Source organism: Saimiri boliviensis, chromosome 5 (assembly GCF_048565385.1).
Source record: "Saimiri boliviensis isolate mSaiBol1 chromosome 5, mSaiBol1.pri, whole genome shotgun sequence".
Lineage (NCBI taxonomy): Eukaryota > Metazoa > Chordata > Mammalia > Primates > Cebidae > Saimiri > Saimiri boliviensis.
Window position 1 is genome coordinate 156,495,324 of NC_133453.1, and position 15,814 is coordinate 156,511,137.

Sequence of the window (15,814 nt, forward strand, 5' to 3'; positions counted from 1 at the left end):
TCTTTTAGCATGTTACTCACAACTGTGGATGAAGCCCAGCACTCCTGAAAACACAATCCATGTATGGTTGAAGGAAATTTTCTTGGCGATGAGTGAGAGGTTGGTGACTGAAACCAGCTCATTTCCCACTGACCACTGAGGTCACATCTCTCAGGTGAGAAGCAAAGTGAGAATTTGAACCAGGCACATTCTCCTTAGAGACAATAGGCCAAAGACAGGTCCGATGGAATCAAATGCCTTTTCATGTTGACATCCATCCTGTCAAGCCCTCGTTAAGCCATTGAAGTGTCACATTGGGCCTGGGGGAGGCGGTGCACCCTGTGAAATTACACGTCCGAAGATTTGGATTTGATTTCCAGCCCTCTGCCAGTCAGTCTGCCAGGCACTTTCATGTGACAAGCCTTAGGCGAGTCCCTTTCTGTCTCTGATTCCCGATTCCTTCACAGGGATTTATGTGGGCCTTAACGCCCACTGGGAAAAGATCCCTCTGCCAGCTCAGTGCCTGCTTTCTTGGTTTGACTTGTCAATCTGGACTTGAATACACCTTTGGTTTTGAATTGACTCTATTACCTCTCCTAGAAATTAACACACAAAACTGACAGCTGATTGACAAGATGAGAAGCAGTTTTCCAAAATTCAAATTGAACTTAATCCTTTCTTACTAAAAGAATGCTCAAATCAAGGGGACACAGCTCACTCGTTTTGACTTCATGAGCTATGGCAGGTAGAGACAACTTTTTGAAAATACACAGCTAAAACTGTCCGTGCTTTGAATGCTAGACAAGTTTTTCAGAATACACAGCTAAAACGGTCCCCGCTTTAACTGCTTTATTAGCTGTGTATTTTGAAAAAGTTGTGTGCTCTTCAAAGAGAAAGCTACTTTTGCTGTGTCTTTGGGTTCGAGGGGAAATGGGAGTCCTCTTCAGTCAGCAGGGACGACACCTGAGTCCTTTGCAGTCCTCTTGTCTGCCTCTGAGGGTGAAATGAGAGTGGTCCCTGTCATCATGAGCCATGTCTGAAAGAATTATTCACATTCCCTACGAGAATAGACGGGTGAAATAGCAAAAGGTGTGTCTTCCTTTGGAGCATGGACGGGTTCAAAGCCCACCTCATACCACTAAGTATTTTGCTGAAGACGAGCAGTTGTGTGTGCGGCCTGTGTTTGGGTGATTTTTGTGTCCTGTGAGTGTGTGTGTGTGTGTGTTTGTGTGTGTGTGTGTCTGTGTGTGTGTGTCTGCATTTCTGTCTCCATTCCTGAGCAGCAAATCTTTTTTCCTCTTTTAGCATGTTACTCACAACTGTGGATGAAGCCCAGCACTCCTGAAAACACAATCCATGTATGGTTGAAGGAAATTTTCTTGGTGATGAGTGAGAGGTTGGTGACTGAAACCAGATCATTTCCCATTGACCACTGAGTTCACATCTCTCAGGTGAGAAGCAAAGTGAGAATTTGAACCAGGCACATTCTCCTTAGAGACAATGGGCCAAAGACAGGTCCGATGGAATCGAATGTCTTTTCATGTTGACATCCATCCCGTCAAGCCCTCGTTAAGCCATTGAAGTGTCACATTGGGCCTGGGGGAGGCGGTGCACCCTGTGAAATTACACGTCCGAAGATTTGGATTTGATTTCCAGCCCTCTGCCAGTCAGTCTGCCAGGCACTTTCATGTGACAAGCCTTAGGCGAGTCCCTTTCTGTCTCTGATTCCCGATTCCTTCACAGGGATTTATGTGGGCCTTAACGCCAACTGGGAAAAGATCCCTCTGCCAGCTCAGTGCCTGCTTTCTTGGTTTGACTTGTCAATCTGGACTTGAATACAACTTTGGTTTTGGATTGACTCTATTACCTCACCTAGAAATTAACACACAAAACTGACAGCTGATTGACAAGATGAGAAGCAGTTTTCCAAAATTCAAATTGAACTTAATCCTTTCTTACTAAAAGAATGCTCAAATCAAGGGGACACAGCTCACTCGTTTTGACTTCATGAGCTATGGCAGGTAGAGACAACTTTTTGAAAATACACAGCTAAAACTGTCCGTGCTTTGAATGCTAGACATGTTTTTCAGAATACACAGCTAAAACGGTCCCCGCTTTAAGTGCTTTATTAGCTGTGTATTTTGAAAAAGTTGTGTACTCTTCAAAGAGAAAGCTACTTTTGCTGTGTCTTTGGGTTCGAGGGGAAATGGGAGTCCTCTTCAGTCAGCAGGGACGACACCTGAGTCCTTTGCAGTCATCTTGTCTGCCTCTGAGGGTGAAATGAGAGTGGTCCCTGTCATCATGAGCCATGTCTGAAAGAATTATTCACAATCCCTACCAGAATAAATGGGTGAAATAGCAAAAGATGTGTCTTCCTTTGGAGCATGGACGGGTTCAAAGCCCACCTCATACCACTAAGTATTTTGCTGAACACGAGTAGTTGTGTGTGCGGCCTGTGTTTGGGTGATTTTTGTGTCGTGTGTGTGTGTGTGTGTGTGTGTGTGAGTGTCTGTGTGTGTGTGTCTGTATTTCTGTCTCCATTCCTGAGCAGCAAATCTTTTTTCCTCTTTTAGCATGTTACTCACAACTGTGAATGAAGCCCAGCACTCCTGAAAACACAATCCATGTATGGTTGAAGGAAATTTTCTTGGTGATGAGTGAGAGGTTGGTGACTGAAACCAGCTCATTTCCCATTGACCACTGAGGTCACATCTCTCAGGTGAGAAGCAAAGTGAGAATTTGAACCAGGCACATTCTCCTTAGAGACAATGGGCCAATGACAGGTCCGATGGAATCGAATGTCTTTTCATGTTGACATCCATCAAGTCAAGCCCTCGTTAAGCCATTGAAGTGTCACATTGGGCCTGGGGGAGGCGGTGCACCCTGTGAAATTACAAGTCCGAAGATTTGGATTTGATTTCCAGCCCTCTGCCAGTCAGGCTGCCAGGCACTTTCATGTGACAAGCCTTAGGCGAGTCTTTTTCTATCTCTGATTCCCGATTCCTTCACAGGGATTTATGTGGGCCTTAACGCCCACTGGGAAAAGATCCCTCTGCCAGCTCAGTGCCTGCTTTCTTGGTTTGACTTGTCAATCTGGACTTGAATACACCTTTGGTTTTGGATTGACTCTATTACCTCTCCTAGAAATTAACACACAAAACTGACAGCTGATTGACAAGATGAGAAGCAGTTTTCCAAAATTCAAATTGAACTTAATCCTTTCTTACTAAAAGAATGCTCAAATCAAGGGGACACAGCTCACTCGTTTTGACTTCATGAGCTATGGCAGGTAGAGACAACTTTTTGAAAATACACAGCTAAAACTGTCCGAGCTTTGAATGCTAGACAAGTTTTTTAGAATACACAGCTAAAACGGTCCCGGCTTTAAGTGCTTTATTAGCTGTGAATTTTGAAAAAGTTGTGTGCTCTTCAAAGAGAAAGCTACTTTTGCTGTGTCTTTGGGTTCGAGGGGAAATTGGAGTCCTCTTCAGTCAGCAGGGACGACACCTGAGTCCTTTGCAGTCCTCTTGTCTGCCTCTGAGGGTGAAATGAGAGTGGTCCCTGTCATCATGAGCCATGTCTGAAAGAATTATTCACATTCCCTACGAGAATAGACGGGTGAAATAGCAAAAGGTGTGTCTTCCTTTGGAGCATGGACGGGTTCAAAGCCCACCTCATACCACTAAGTATTTTGCTGAACACGAGCAGTTGTGTGTGCGGCCTGTTTTTGGGTGATTTTTGTGTCATGTGCGTGTGCGTGTGTGTGTGTTTGTGTGTGTGTGTGTCTGTGTGTGTGTGTCTGATTTTCTGTCTCCTTTCCTGAGCAGGAAATCTTTTTTCCTCTTTTAGCATGTTACTCACAACTGTGGATGAAGCCCAGCACTCCTGAAAACACAATCCATGTATGGTTGAAGGAAATTTTCTTGGTGATGAGTGACAGGTTGGTGAGTGAAACCAGCTCATTTACAATTGACCACTGAGGTCACAACTCTCAGGTGAGAAGCAAAGTGAGAATTTGAACCAGGCACATTCTCCTTAGAGACAATGGGCCAAAGACAGGTCCGATGGAATCGAATGTCTTTTCATGTTGACATCCATCCCGTCAAGCCCTCGTTAAGCCATTGAAGTGTCACATTGGGCCTGGGGGAGGCGGTGCACCATGTGAAATTACACGTCCGAAGATTTGGATTTGATTTCCAGCCCTCTGCCAGTCAGTCTGCCAGGCACTTTCATGTGACAAGCCTTAGGCGAGTCCCTTTCTGTCTCTGATTCCCGATTCCTTCACAGGGATTTATGTGGTCCTTAACGCCCACTGGGAAAAGATCCCTCTGCCAGCTCAGTGCCTGCTTTCTTGGTTTGACTTGTCACTCTGGACTTGAATACACCTTTGGTTTTGGATTGACTCTAATACCTCTCCTAGAAATTAACACACAAAACTGACAGCTGATTGACAACATGAGAAGCAGTTTTCCAAAATTCAAATTGAACTTAATCCTTTCTTACTAAAAGAATGCTCAAATCAAGGGGACACAGCTCACTCGTTTTGACTTCATGAGCTATGGCAGGTAGAGACAACTTTTTGAAAATACACAGCTAAAACTGTCCGTGCTTTGAATGCTAGACATGTTTTTCAGAATACACAGCTAAAACGGTCCCCGCTTTAAGTGCTTTATTAGCTGTGTATTTTGAAAAAGTTGTGTGCTCTTCAAAGAGAAAGCTACTTTTGCTGTGTCTTTTTGTTCGAGGGGAAATGGGAGTCCTCTTCAGTCAGCAGGGACGACACCTGAGTCCTTTGCAGTCCTCTTGTCTGCCTCTGAGGGTGAAATGAGAGTGGTCCCTGTCATCATGAGCCATGTCTGAAAGAATTATTCACATTCCCTACGAGAATAGACGGGTGAAATAGCAAAAGATGTGTCTTCCTTTGGAGCATGGACGGGTTCAAAGCCCACCTCATACCACTAAGTATTTTGCTGAAGACGAGCAGTTGTGTGTGCGGCCTGTGTTTGGGTGATTTTTGTGTCATGTGCGTGTGTGTGTGTGTGTGTTTGTGTGTGTGTGTGTCTGTGTGTGTGTGTCTGTATTTATGTCTCCATTCCTGAGCAGCAAATCTTTTTTCCTCTTTTAGCATGTTACTCACAACTGTGGATGAAGCCCAGCACTCCTGAAAACACAATCCATGTATGGTTGAAGGAAATTTTCTTGGTGATGAGTGAGATGTTGGTGACTGAAACCAGTCTCATTTCCCATTGACCACTGAGGTCACATCTCTCAGGTGAGAAGCAACGTGAGAATTTGAACCAGGCACATTCTCCTTAGAGACAATGGGCCAAAGACAGGTCCGATGGAATCGAATGTCTTTTCATGTTGACATCCATCCCGTTAAGCCCTCGTTAAGCCATTGAAGTGTCACATTGGGCCTGGGGGAGGCGGTGCACCCTGTGAAATTACACGTCCGAAGATTTGGATTTGATTTCCAGCCCTCTGCCAGTCAGTCTGCCAGGCACTTTCATGTGACAAGCCTTAGGCGAGTCCCTTTCTGTCTCTGATTCCCGATTCCTTCACAGGGATTTATGTGGGCCTTAACGCCAACTGGGAAAAGATCCCTCTGCCAGCTCAGTGCCTGCTTTCTTGGTTTGACTTGTCAATCTGGACTTGAATACAACTTTGGTTTTGGATTGACTCTATTACCTCTCCTAGAAATTAACACACAAAACTGACAGCTGATTGACAAGATGAGAAGCAGTTTTCCAAAATTAAAATTGAACTTAATCCTTTCTTACTAAAAGAATGCTCAAATCAAGGGGACACAGCTCACTCGTTTTGACTTCATGAGCTATGGCAGGTAGAGACAAATTTTTGAAAATACACAGATAAAACTGTCCGTGCTTTGAATGCTAGACATGTTTTTCAGAATACACAGCTAAAACGGTCCCCGCTTTAAGTGCTAAAGCACTTAAAGCGGGGACCGTTTTGGCTGTGTATTTTGAAAAAGTTGTGTGCTCTTCAAAGAGAAAGCTACTTTTGCTGTGTCTTTGGGTTCGAGGGGAAATGAGAGTTTTCTTCAGTCAGCAGGGACGACACCTGAGTCCTTTGCAGTCCTCTTGTCTGCCTCTGAGGGTGAAATGAGAGTGGTCCCTGTCATCATGAGCCATGTCTGAAAGAATTATTCACATTCCCTACGAGAATATACGGGTGAAATAGCAAAAGGTGTGTCTTCCTTTGGAGCATGGACCGGTTCAAAGCCCACCTCATACCACTAAGTATTTTGCTGAACACGAGCAGTTGTGTGTGCGGCCTGTGTTTGGGTGATTTTTGTGTCGTGTGTGTGTGTGTGTGTGTGTGTGTGTGTGTCTGTGTGTGTGTCTGTATTTCTTTCTCCATTCCTGAGCAGCAAATCTTTTTTCCTCTTTTAGCATGTTACTCACAACTGTGGATGAAGCCCAGCACTCCTGAAAACACAATCCATGTATGGTTGAAGGAAATTTTCTTGGTGATGAGTGAGAGGTTGGTGACTGAAACCAGCTCATTTCCCATTGACCACTGAGGTCACATCTCTCAGGTGAGAAGCAAAGTGAGAATTTGAACCAGGCACATTCTCCTTAGAGACAATGGGCCAAAGACAGGTCCGATGGAATCGAATGTCTTTTCATGTTGACATCCATCCCGTCAAGCCCTCGTTAAGCCATTGAAGTGTCACATTGGGCCTGGGGGAGGCGGTGCACCCTGTGAAATTACACGTCCGAAGATTTGGATTTGATTTCCAGCCCTCTGCCAGTCAGTCTGCCAGGCACTTTCATGTGACAAGCCTTAGGCGAGTCCCTTTCTGTCTCTGATTCCCGATTCCTTCACAGGGATTTATGTGGGCCTTAACGCCCACTGGGAAAAGATCCCTCTGCCAGCTCAGTGCCTGCTTTCTTGGTTTGACTTGTCAATCTGGACTGGAATACACCTTTGGTTTTGGATTGACTCTATTACCTCTCCTAGAAATTAACACACAAAACTGACAGCTGAATGACAAGATGAGAAGCAGTTTTCCAAAATTCAAATTGAACTTAATCCTTTCTTACTAAAAGAATGCTCAAATCAAGGGGACACAGCTCACTCGTTTTGACTTCATGAGCTATGGCAGGTAGAGACAACTTTTTGAAAATACACAGCTAAAACTGTCCGTGCTTTGAATGCTAGACATGTTTTTCAGAATACACAGCTAAAACGGTCCCCGCTTTAAGTGCTTTATTAGCTGTGTATTTTGAAAAAGTTGTGTGCTCTTCAAAGAGAAAGCTACTTTTTCTGTGTCTTTGGGTTCGAGGGGAAATGGGAGTCCTCTTCAGTCAGCAGGGACGACACCTGAGTCCTTTGCAGTCCTCTTGTCTGCCTCTGAGGGTGAAATGAGAGTGGTCCCTGTCATCATGAGACATGTCTGAAAGAATTATTCACATTCCCTACGAGAATAGACGGGTGAAATAGCAAAAGGTGTGTCTTCCTTTGGAGCATGGACGGGTTCAAAGCCCACCTCATACCACTAAGTATTTTGCTGAACACGAGCAGTTGTGTGTGCGGCCTGTGTTTGGGTGATTTTTGTGTCATGTGCGTGTGTGTGTGTGTGTGTTTGTGTGTGTGTGTGTCTGTGTGTGTGTGTCTGTATTTCTGTCTCCATTCCTAGGCAGCAAATCTTTTTTCCTCTTTTAGCATGTTACTCACAACTGTGGATGAAGCCCAGCACTCCTGAAAACACAATCCATGTATGGTTGAAGGAAATTTTCTTGGTGATGAGTGAGAGGTTGGTGACTGAAACCAGCTCATTTCCCATTGACCACTGAGGTCACATCTCTCAGGTGAGAAGCAAAGTGAGAATTTGAACCAGGCACATTCTCCTTAGAGACAATGGGCCAAAGACAGGTCCGATGGAATCGAATGTCTTTTCATGTTGACATCCATCCCGTCAAGCCCTCGTTAAGTCATTGAAGTGTCACATTGGGCCTGGGGGAGGCGGTGCACCCTGTGAAATTACACGTCCGAAGATTTGGATTTGATTTCCAGCCCTCTGCCAGTCAATCTGCCAGGCACTTTCATGTGACAAGCCTTAGGCAAGTCCCTTTCTGTCTCTGATTCCCGATTCCTTCACAGGGATTTATGTGGGCCTTAACGCCCACTGGGAAAAGATCCCTCTGCCAGCTCAGTGCCTGCTTTCTTGGTTTGACTTGTCAATCTGGACTTGAATACACCTTTGGTTTTGGATTGACTCTATTACCTCTCCTAGAAATTAACACACAAAACTGACAGCTGATTGACAAGATGAGAAGCAGTTTTCCAAAATTCAAATTGAACTTAATCCTTTCTTACTAAAAGAATGCTCAAATCAAGGGGACACAGCTCACTCGTTTTGACTTCATGAGCTATGGCAAGTAGAGACAACTTTTTGAAAATACACAGCTAAAACTGTCCATGCTTTGAATGCTAGATATGTTTTTCAGAATACACAGCTAAAACGGTCCCCGCTTTAAGTGCTAAAGCACTTAAAGTTGTGTGCTCTTCAAAGAGAATGCTACTTTTGTTGTTTCTTTGGGTTCGAGGGGAAATTGGAGTCCTCTTCAGTCAGCAGGGACGACATCTGAGTCCTCTGCAGTCCTCTTGTCTGCCTCTGAGGGTGAAATGAGAGTGGTCCCTGTCATCATGAGCCATGTCTGAAAGAATTATTCACATTCCCTACGAGAATAGACGGGTGAAATAGCAAAAGGTGTGTCTTCCTTTGGAGTATGGACGGGTTCAAAGCCCACCTCATACCACTAAGTATTTTGCTGAACACGAGCAGTTGTGTGTGCGGCCTGTGTTTGGGTGATTTTTGTGTCGTGTGTGTATGTGTGTGTGTGTGTGTGTGTGTGTGTGTGTCTGTGTGTGTGTGTCTGTATTTCTGTCTCCATTCCTGAGCAGCAAATCTTTTTTCCTCTTTTAGCATGTTACTCACAACTGTGGATGAAGCCCAGCACTCCTGAAAACACAATCCATGTATGGTTGATGGAAATTTTCTTGGTGATGAGTGAGAGGTTGGTGACTGAAACCAGCTCATTTCCCATTGACCACTGAGGTCACAACTCTCAGGTGAGAAGCAAAGTGAGAATTTGAACCAGGCACATTCTCCTTAGAGACAATGGGCCAAAGACAGGTCCGATGGAATCGAATGTCTTTTCATGTTGACATCCATCCCGTCAAGCCCTCGTTAAGGCATTGAAGTGTCACATTGGGCCTGGGGAGGCGGTGCACCCCGTGAAATTACACGTCCAAAGATTTGGATTTGATTTCCAGCCCTCTGCCATTCAGTCTGCCAGGCACTTTCATGTGACAAGCCTTAGGCGAGTCCCTTTCTGTCTCTGATTCCCGAATCCTTCACAGGGATTTATGTGGGCCTTAACGCCCACTGGGAAAAGATCCCTCTGCCAGCTCAGTGCCTGCTTTCTTGGTTTGACTTGTCAATCTGGACTTGAATACACCTTTGGTTTTGGATTGACTCTATTACCTCTCCTAGAAATTAACACACAAAACTGACAGCTGATTGACAAGATGAGAAGCAGTTTTCCAAAATTCAAATTGAACTTAATCCTTTCTTCCTAAAAGAATGCTCAAATCAAGGGGACACAGCTCACTCGTTTTGACTTCATGAGCTATGGCAGGTAGAGACAACTTTTTGAAAATACACAGCTAAAACTGTCCGTGCTTTGAATGCTAGACATGTTTTTCAGAATACACAGCTAAAACGGTCCCCGCTTTAAGTGTTAAAGCACTTAAAGCGGGGACCGTTTTAGCTGTGCATTTTGAAAAGGTTGTCTGCTCTTCAAAGAGAAAGCTACTTTTGCTGTGTCTTTGGGTTCGAGGGGAAATGGGAGTCCTCTTCAGTCAGCAGGGACGACACCTGAGTCCTTTGCAGTCCTCTTGTCTGCCTCTGAGGGTGAAATGAGAGTGGTCCCTGTCATCCTGAGCCATGTCTGAAAGAATTATTCACATTCTCTACGAGAATAGACGGGTGAAATTGCAAAAGGTGTGTCTTCCTTTGGAGCATGGACGGGTTCAAAGCCAACCTCATACGACTAAGTATTTTGCTGAACACGAGCAGTTGTATGTGCGGCCTGTGTTTGAGTGATTTTTGTGTCGTGTGTGTGTGTGTGTGTGTTTGTGTGTCTGTGTGTGTGTGTCTGTATTTCTGTCTCCATTCCTGAGCAGCAAATCTTTTTCCTCTTTTAGCATGTTACTGACAACTGTGGATGAAGCTCAGCACTCCTGAAAACACAATCCATGTATGGTTGAAGGAAATTTTCTTGGTGATGAGTGAGAGGTTGGTGACTGAAACCATCTCATTTCCCATTGACCACTGAGGTCACATCTCTCAGGTGAGAAGCAAAGTGAGAATTTGAACCAGGCACATTCTCCTTAGAGACAATGGGCCAAAGACAGGTCCGATGGAATCGAATGTCTTTTCATGTTGACATCCATCCCGTCAAGCCCTCGTTAAGCCATTGAAGTGTCACATTGGGCCTGGGGGAGGCGGTGCACCCTGTGAAATTACATGTCCGAAGATTTGGATTTGATTTCCAGCCCTCTGCCAGTCAGTCTGCCAGGCACTTTCATGTGACAAGCCTTAGGCGAGTCCCTTTCTGTCTCTGATTCCCGATTCCTTCACAGGGATTTATGTGGGCCTTAACGCCAACTGGGAAAAGTTCCCTCTGCCAGCTCAGTGCCTGCTTTCTTGGTTTGACTTGTCAATCTGGACTTGAATACACCTTTGGTTTTGGATTGACTCTATTACCTCTCCTAGAAATTAACACACAAAACTGACAGCTGATTGACAAGATGAGAAGCAGTTTTCCAAAATTCAAATTGAACTTAATCCTTTCTTCCTAAAAGAATGCTCAAATCAAGGGGACACAGATCACTCGTTTTGACTTCATGAGCTATGGCAGGTAGAGACAACTTTTTGAAAATACACAGCTAAAACTGTCCGTGCTTTGAATGCTAGACATGTATTTCAGAATACACAGCTAAAACGGTCCCCGCTATAAGTGCTTTAGCACTTAAAGCGGGGACCGTTTTAGCTGTGTATTTTGAAAAAGTTTTGTGCTCTTCAAAGAGAAAGCTACTTTTGCTGTGTCTTTGGGTTCGAGGGGAAATGGGAGTCCTCTTCAGTCAGCAGGGACGACACCTGAGTCCTTTGCAGTCCTCTTGTCTGCCTCTGAGGGTGAAATGAGAGTGGTCCCTGTCATCATGAGCCATGTCTGAAAGAATTATTCACATTCTCTACGAGAATAGACGGGTGAAATAGCAAAATGTGTGTCTTCCTTTGGAGCATGGACGGGTTCAAAGCCAACCTCATACCACTAAGTATTTTGCTGAACACGAGCAGTTGTGTGTACAGCCTGTGTTTGGGTGATTTTTGTGTCGTGTGTGTGTGTGTGTGTGTGTGTGTGTGTCTGTGTGTGTGTGTCTGTATTTCTGTCTCCATTCCTGAGCAGCAAATCTTTTTCCTCTTTTAGCATGTTACTCACAACTGTGGATGAAGCCCAGCACTCCTGAAAACACAATCCATGTATGGTTGAAGGAAATTTTCTTGGTGATGAGTGAGAGGTTGGTGACTGAAACCAGCTCATTTCCCATTGACCACTGAGGTCACGTCTCTCAGGTGAGAAGCAAAGTGAGAATTTGGACCAGGCACATTCTCCTTAGAGACAATGGGCCAAAGACAGGTCCGATGGAATCGAATGCCTTTTCATGTTGACATCCATCCCGTCAAGCCCTCGTTAAGCCATTGAAGTGTCACATTGGGCCTGGGGGAGGCGGTGCACCCTGTGAAATTACACGTCCGAAGATTTGGATTTGATTTCCAGCCCTCTGCCAGACAGTCTGCCAGGCACTTTCATGTGACAAGCCTTAGGCGAGTCCCTTTAATGCTAAACACTTAAAGCGAGGACCGTTTTAGCTGTGTATTTTGAAAAAGTTGTGTGCTCTTCAAAGAGAAAGCTACTTTTGCTGTGTCTTTGGGTTCGAGGGGAAATTGGAGTCCTCTTCAGTCAGCAGGGACGACACCTGAGTCCTTTGCAGTCCTCTTGTCTGCCTCTGAGGGTGAAATGAGAGTGGTCCCTGTCATCATGAGCCATGTCTGAAAGAATTATTCACATTCCCTATGAGAATAGACGGGTGAAATAGCAAAAGGTGTGCCTTCCTTTGGAGCATGGACGGGTTCAAAGCCCACCTCATACCACTACGTATTTTGCTGAACACAAGCAGTTGTGTGTGCGGCCTGTGTTTGGGTGATTTTTGTGTCGTGTGTGTGTGTGTGTGTGTGTGTGTGTGTGTCCGTATTTCTGTCTCCATTCCTGAGCAACAAATCTTTTTTCCTCTTTTAGCATGTTACTCACAACTGTGGATGAAGCCCAGCACTCCTGAAAACACAATCCATGTATGGTTGATGGAAATTTTCTTGGTGATGAGTGAGAGGTTGGTGACTGAAACCAGCTCATTTCCCATTGACCACTGAGGTCACATCTCTTAGGTGAGAAGCAAAGTGAGAATTTGAACCAGGCACATTCTCCTTAGAGACAATGGGCCAAAGACAGGTCCGATGGAATCGAATGTCTTTTCATGTTGACATCCATCCCGTCAAGCCCTCGTTAAGCCATTGAAGTGTCACATTGGGCCTGGGGGAGGTGGTGCACCCTGTGAAATTACACGTCCGAAGATTTGGATTTGATTTCCAGCCCTCCGCCAGTCAGTCTGCCAGGAACTTTCATGTGACAAGCCTTAGGCGAGTCCCTTTCTGTCTCTGATTCCCGATTCCTTCACAGGGATTTATGTGGGCCTTAACGCCCACTGGGAAAAGATCCCTCTGCCAGCTCATTGCCTGCTTTCTTTGTTTGACTTGTCAATCTGGACTTGAATACACCTTTGGATTTGGATTGACTCTATTACCTCTCCTAGAAATTAACACACAAAACTGACAGCTGATTGACAACATGAGAAGCAGTTTTCCAAAATTCAAATTGAACTTAATCCTTTCTTACTAAAAGAATGCTCAAATCAAGGGGACACAGCTCACTCGTTTTGACTTCATGAGCTATGGCACGTAGAGACAACTTTTTGAAAATACACAGCTAAAACTGTCCGTTCTTTGAATGCTAGACATGTTTTTCAGGATACAGAGCTAAAGCGGGGACCATTTTAGCTGTGTATTTTGAAAAAGTTGTGTGCTCTTCAAAGAGAAAGCTACTTTTGCTGTGTCTTTGGGTTCGAGGGGAAATGGGAGTCCTCTTCAGTCAGCAGGGACGACACCTGAGTCCTTTGCAGTCCTCTTGTCTGCCTCTGAGGGTGAAATGAGAGTGTTCCCTGTCATCATGAGCCATGTCTGAAAGAATTATTCACATTCCCTACGAGAATAGACGGGTGAAATCGCAAAAGGTGTGTCTTCCTTTGGAGCATGGACGGGTTCAAAGCCAACCTCATACCACTATGTATTTTGCTGAACACGAGCAGTTGTGTGTGCGGCCTGTGTTTGGGTGATTTTTGTGTCATGTGAGTGTGTGTGTGTGTGTGTGTGCGTGTCTGTGTGTGTGTGTCTGTATTTCTGTCTCCATTCCTGAGCAGCAAATCTTTTTTCCTCTTTTAGCATGTTACTCACAAGTGTGGATGAAGCCCAGCACTCCTGAAAACACAATCCATGTATGGTTGAAGGAAATTTTCTTGGTGATGAGTGAGAGGTTGGTGACTGAAACCAGCTCATTTCCCATTGACCACTGAGGTCACATCTCTCAGGTGAGAAGCAACGTGAGAATTTGAACCAGACACTTTCTCCTTAGAGACAATGGGCCAAAGACAGGTCCGATGGAATCGAATGTCTTTTCATGTAGACATCCATCCCGTCAAGCCCTCGTTAAGCCATTGAAGTGTCACATTGGGCCTGGGGGAGGCGGTGCACCCTGTGAAATTACACGTCCGAAGATTTGGATTTGATTTCCAGCCCTCTGCCAGTCAGTCTGCCAGGCACTTTCATGTGACAAGCCTTAGGCGAGTCCCTTTCTGTCTCTGATTCCCGATTCCTTCACAGGGATTTATGTGGGCCTTAATGCCCACTGGGAAAAGATCCCTCTGCCAGCTCAGTGCCTGCTTTCTTGGTTTGACTTGTCACTCTGGACTTGAATACACCTTTGGTTTTGGATTGACTCTATTACCTCTCCTAGAAATTAACACACAAAACTGACAGCTGAATGACAAGATGAGAAGCAGTTTTCCAAAATTCAAATTGAACTTAATCCTTTCTTACTAAAAGAATGCTCAAATCAAGGGGACACAGCTCACTCGTTTTGACTTCATGAGCTATGGCAGGTAGAGACAACTTTTTGAAAATACACAGCTAAAACTGTCCGTGCTTTGAATGCTAGACATGTTTTTCAGAATACACAGCTAAAACGGTCCCCGCTTTAAGTGCTTTATTAGCTGTGTATTTTGAAAAAGTTGTGTGCTCTTCAAAGAGAAAGCTACTTTTTCTGTGTCTTTGGGTTCGAGGGGAAATGGGAGTCCTCTTCAGTCAGCAGGGACGACACCTGAGTCCTTTGCAGTCCTCTTGTCTGCCTCTGAGGGTGAAATGAGAGTGGTCCCTGTCATCATGAGACATGTCTGAAAGAATTATTCACATTCCCTACGAGAATAGACGGGTGAAATAGCAAAAGGTGTGTCTTCCTTTGGAGCATGGACGGGTTCAAAGCCCACCTCATACCACTAAGTATTTTGCTGAACACGAGCAGTTGTGTGTGCGGCCTGTGTTTGGGTGATTTTTGTGTCATGTGCGTGTGTGTGTGTGTGTGTTTGTGTGTGTGTGTGTCTGTGTGTGTGTGTCTGTATTTCTGTCTCCATTCCTAGGCAGCAAATCTTTTTTCCTCTTTTAGCATGTTACTCACAACTGTGGATGAAGCCCAGCACTCCTGAAAACACAATCCATGTATGGTTGAAGGAAATTTTCTTGGTGATGAGTGAGAGGTTGGTGACTGAAACCAGCTCATTTCCCATTGACCACTGAGGTCACATCTCTCAGGTGAGAAGCAAAGTGAGAATTTGAACCAGGCACATTCTCCTTAGAGACAATGGGCCAAAGACAGGTCCGATGGAATCGAATGTCTTTTCATGTTGACATCCATCCCGTCAAGCCCTCGTTAAGTCATTGAAGTGTCACATTGGGCCTGGGGGAGGCGGTGCACCCTGTGAAATTACACGTCCGAAGATTTGGATTTGATTTCCAGCCCTCTGCCAGTCAATCTGCCAGGCACTTTCATGTGACAAGCCTTAGGCAAGTCCCTTTCTGTCTCTGATTCCCGATTCCTTCACAGGGATTTATGTGGGCCTTAACGCCCACTGGGAAAAGATCCCTCTGCCAGCTCAGTGCCTGCTTTCTTGGTTTGACTTGTCAATCTGGACTTGAATACACCTTTGGTTTTGGATTGACTCTATTACCTCTCCTAGAAATTAACACACAAAACTGACAGCTGATTGACAAGATGAGAAGCAGTTTTCCAAAATTCAAATTGAACTTAATCCTTTCTTACTAAAAGAATGCTCAAATCAAGGGGACACAGCTCACTCGTTTTGACTTCATGAGCTATGGCAAGTAGAGACAACTTTTTGAAAATACACAGCTAAAACTGTCCATGCTTTGAATGCTAGATATGTTTTTCAGAATACACAGCTAAAACGGTCCCCGCTTTAAGTGCTAAAGCACTTAAAGTTGTGTGCTCTTCAAAGAGAATGCTACTTTTGTTGTTTCTTTGGGTTCGAGGGGAAATGGGAGTCCTCTTCAGTCAGC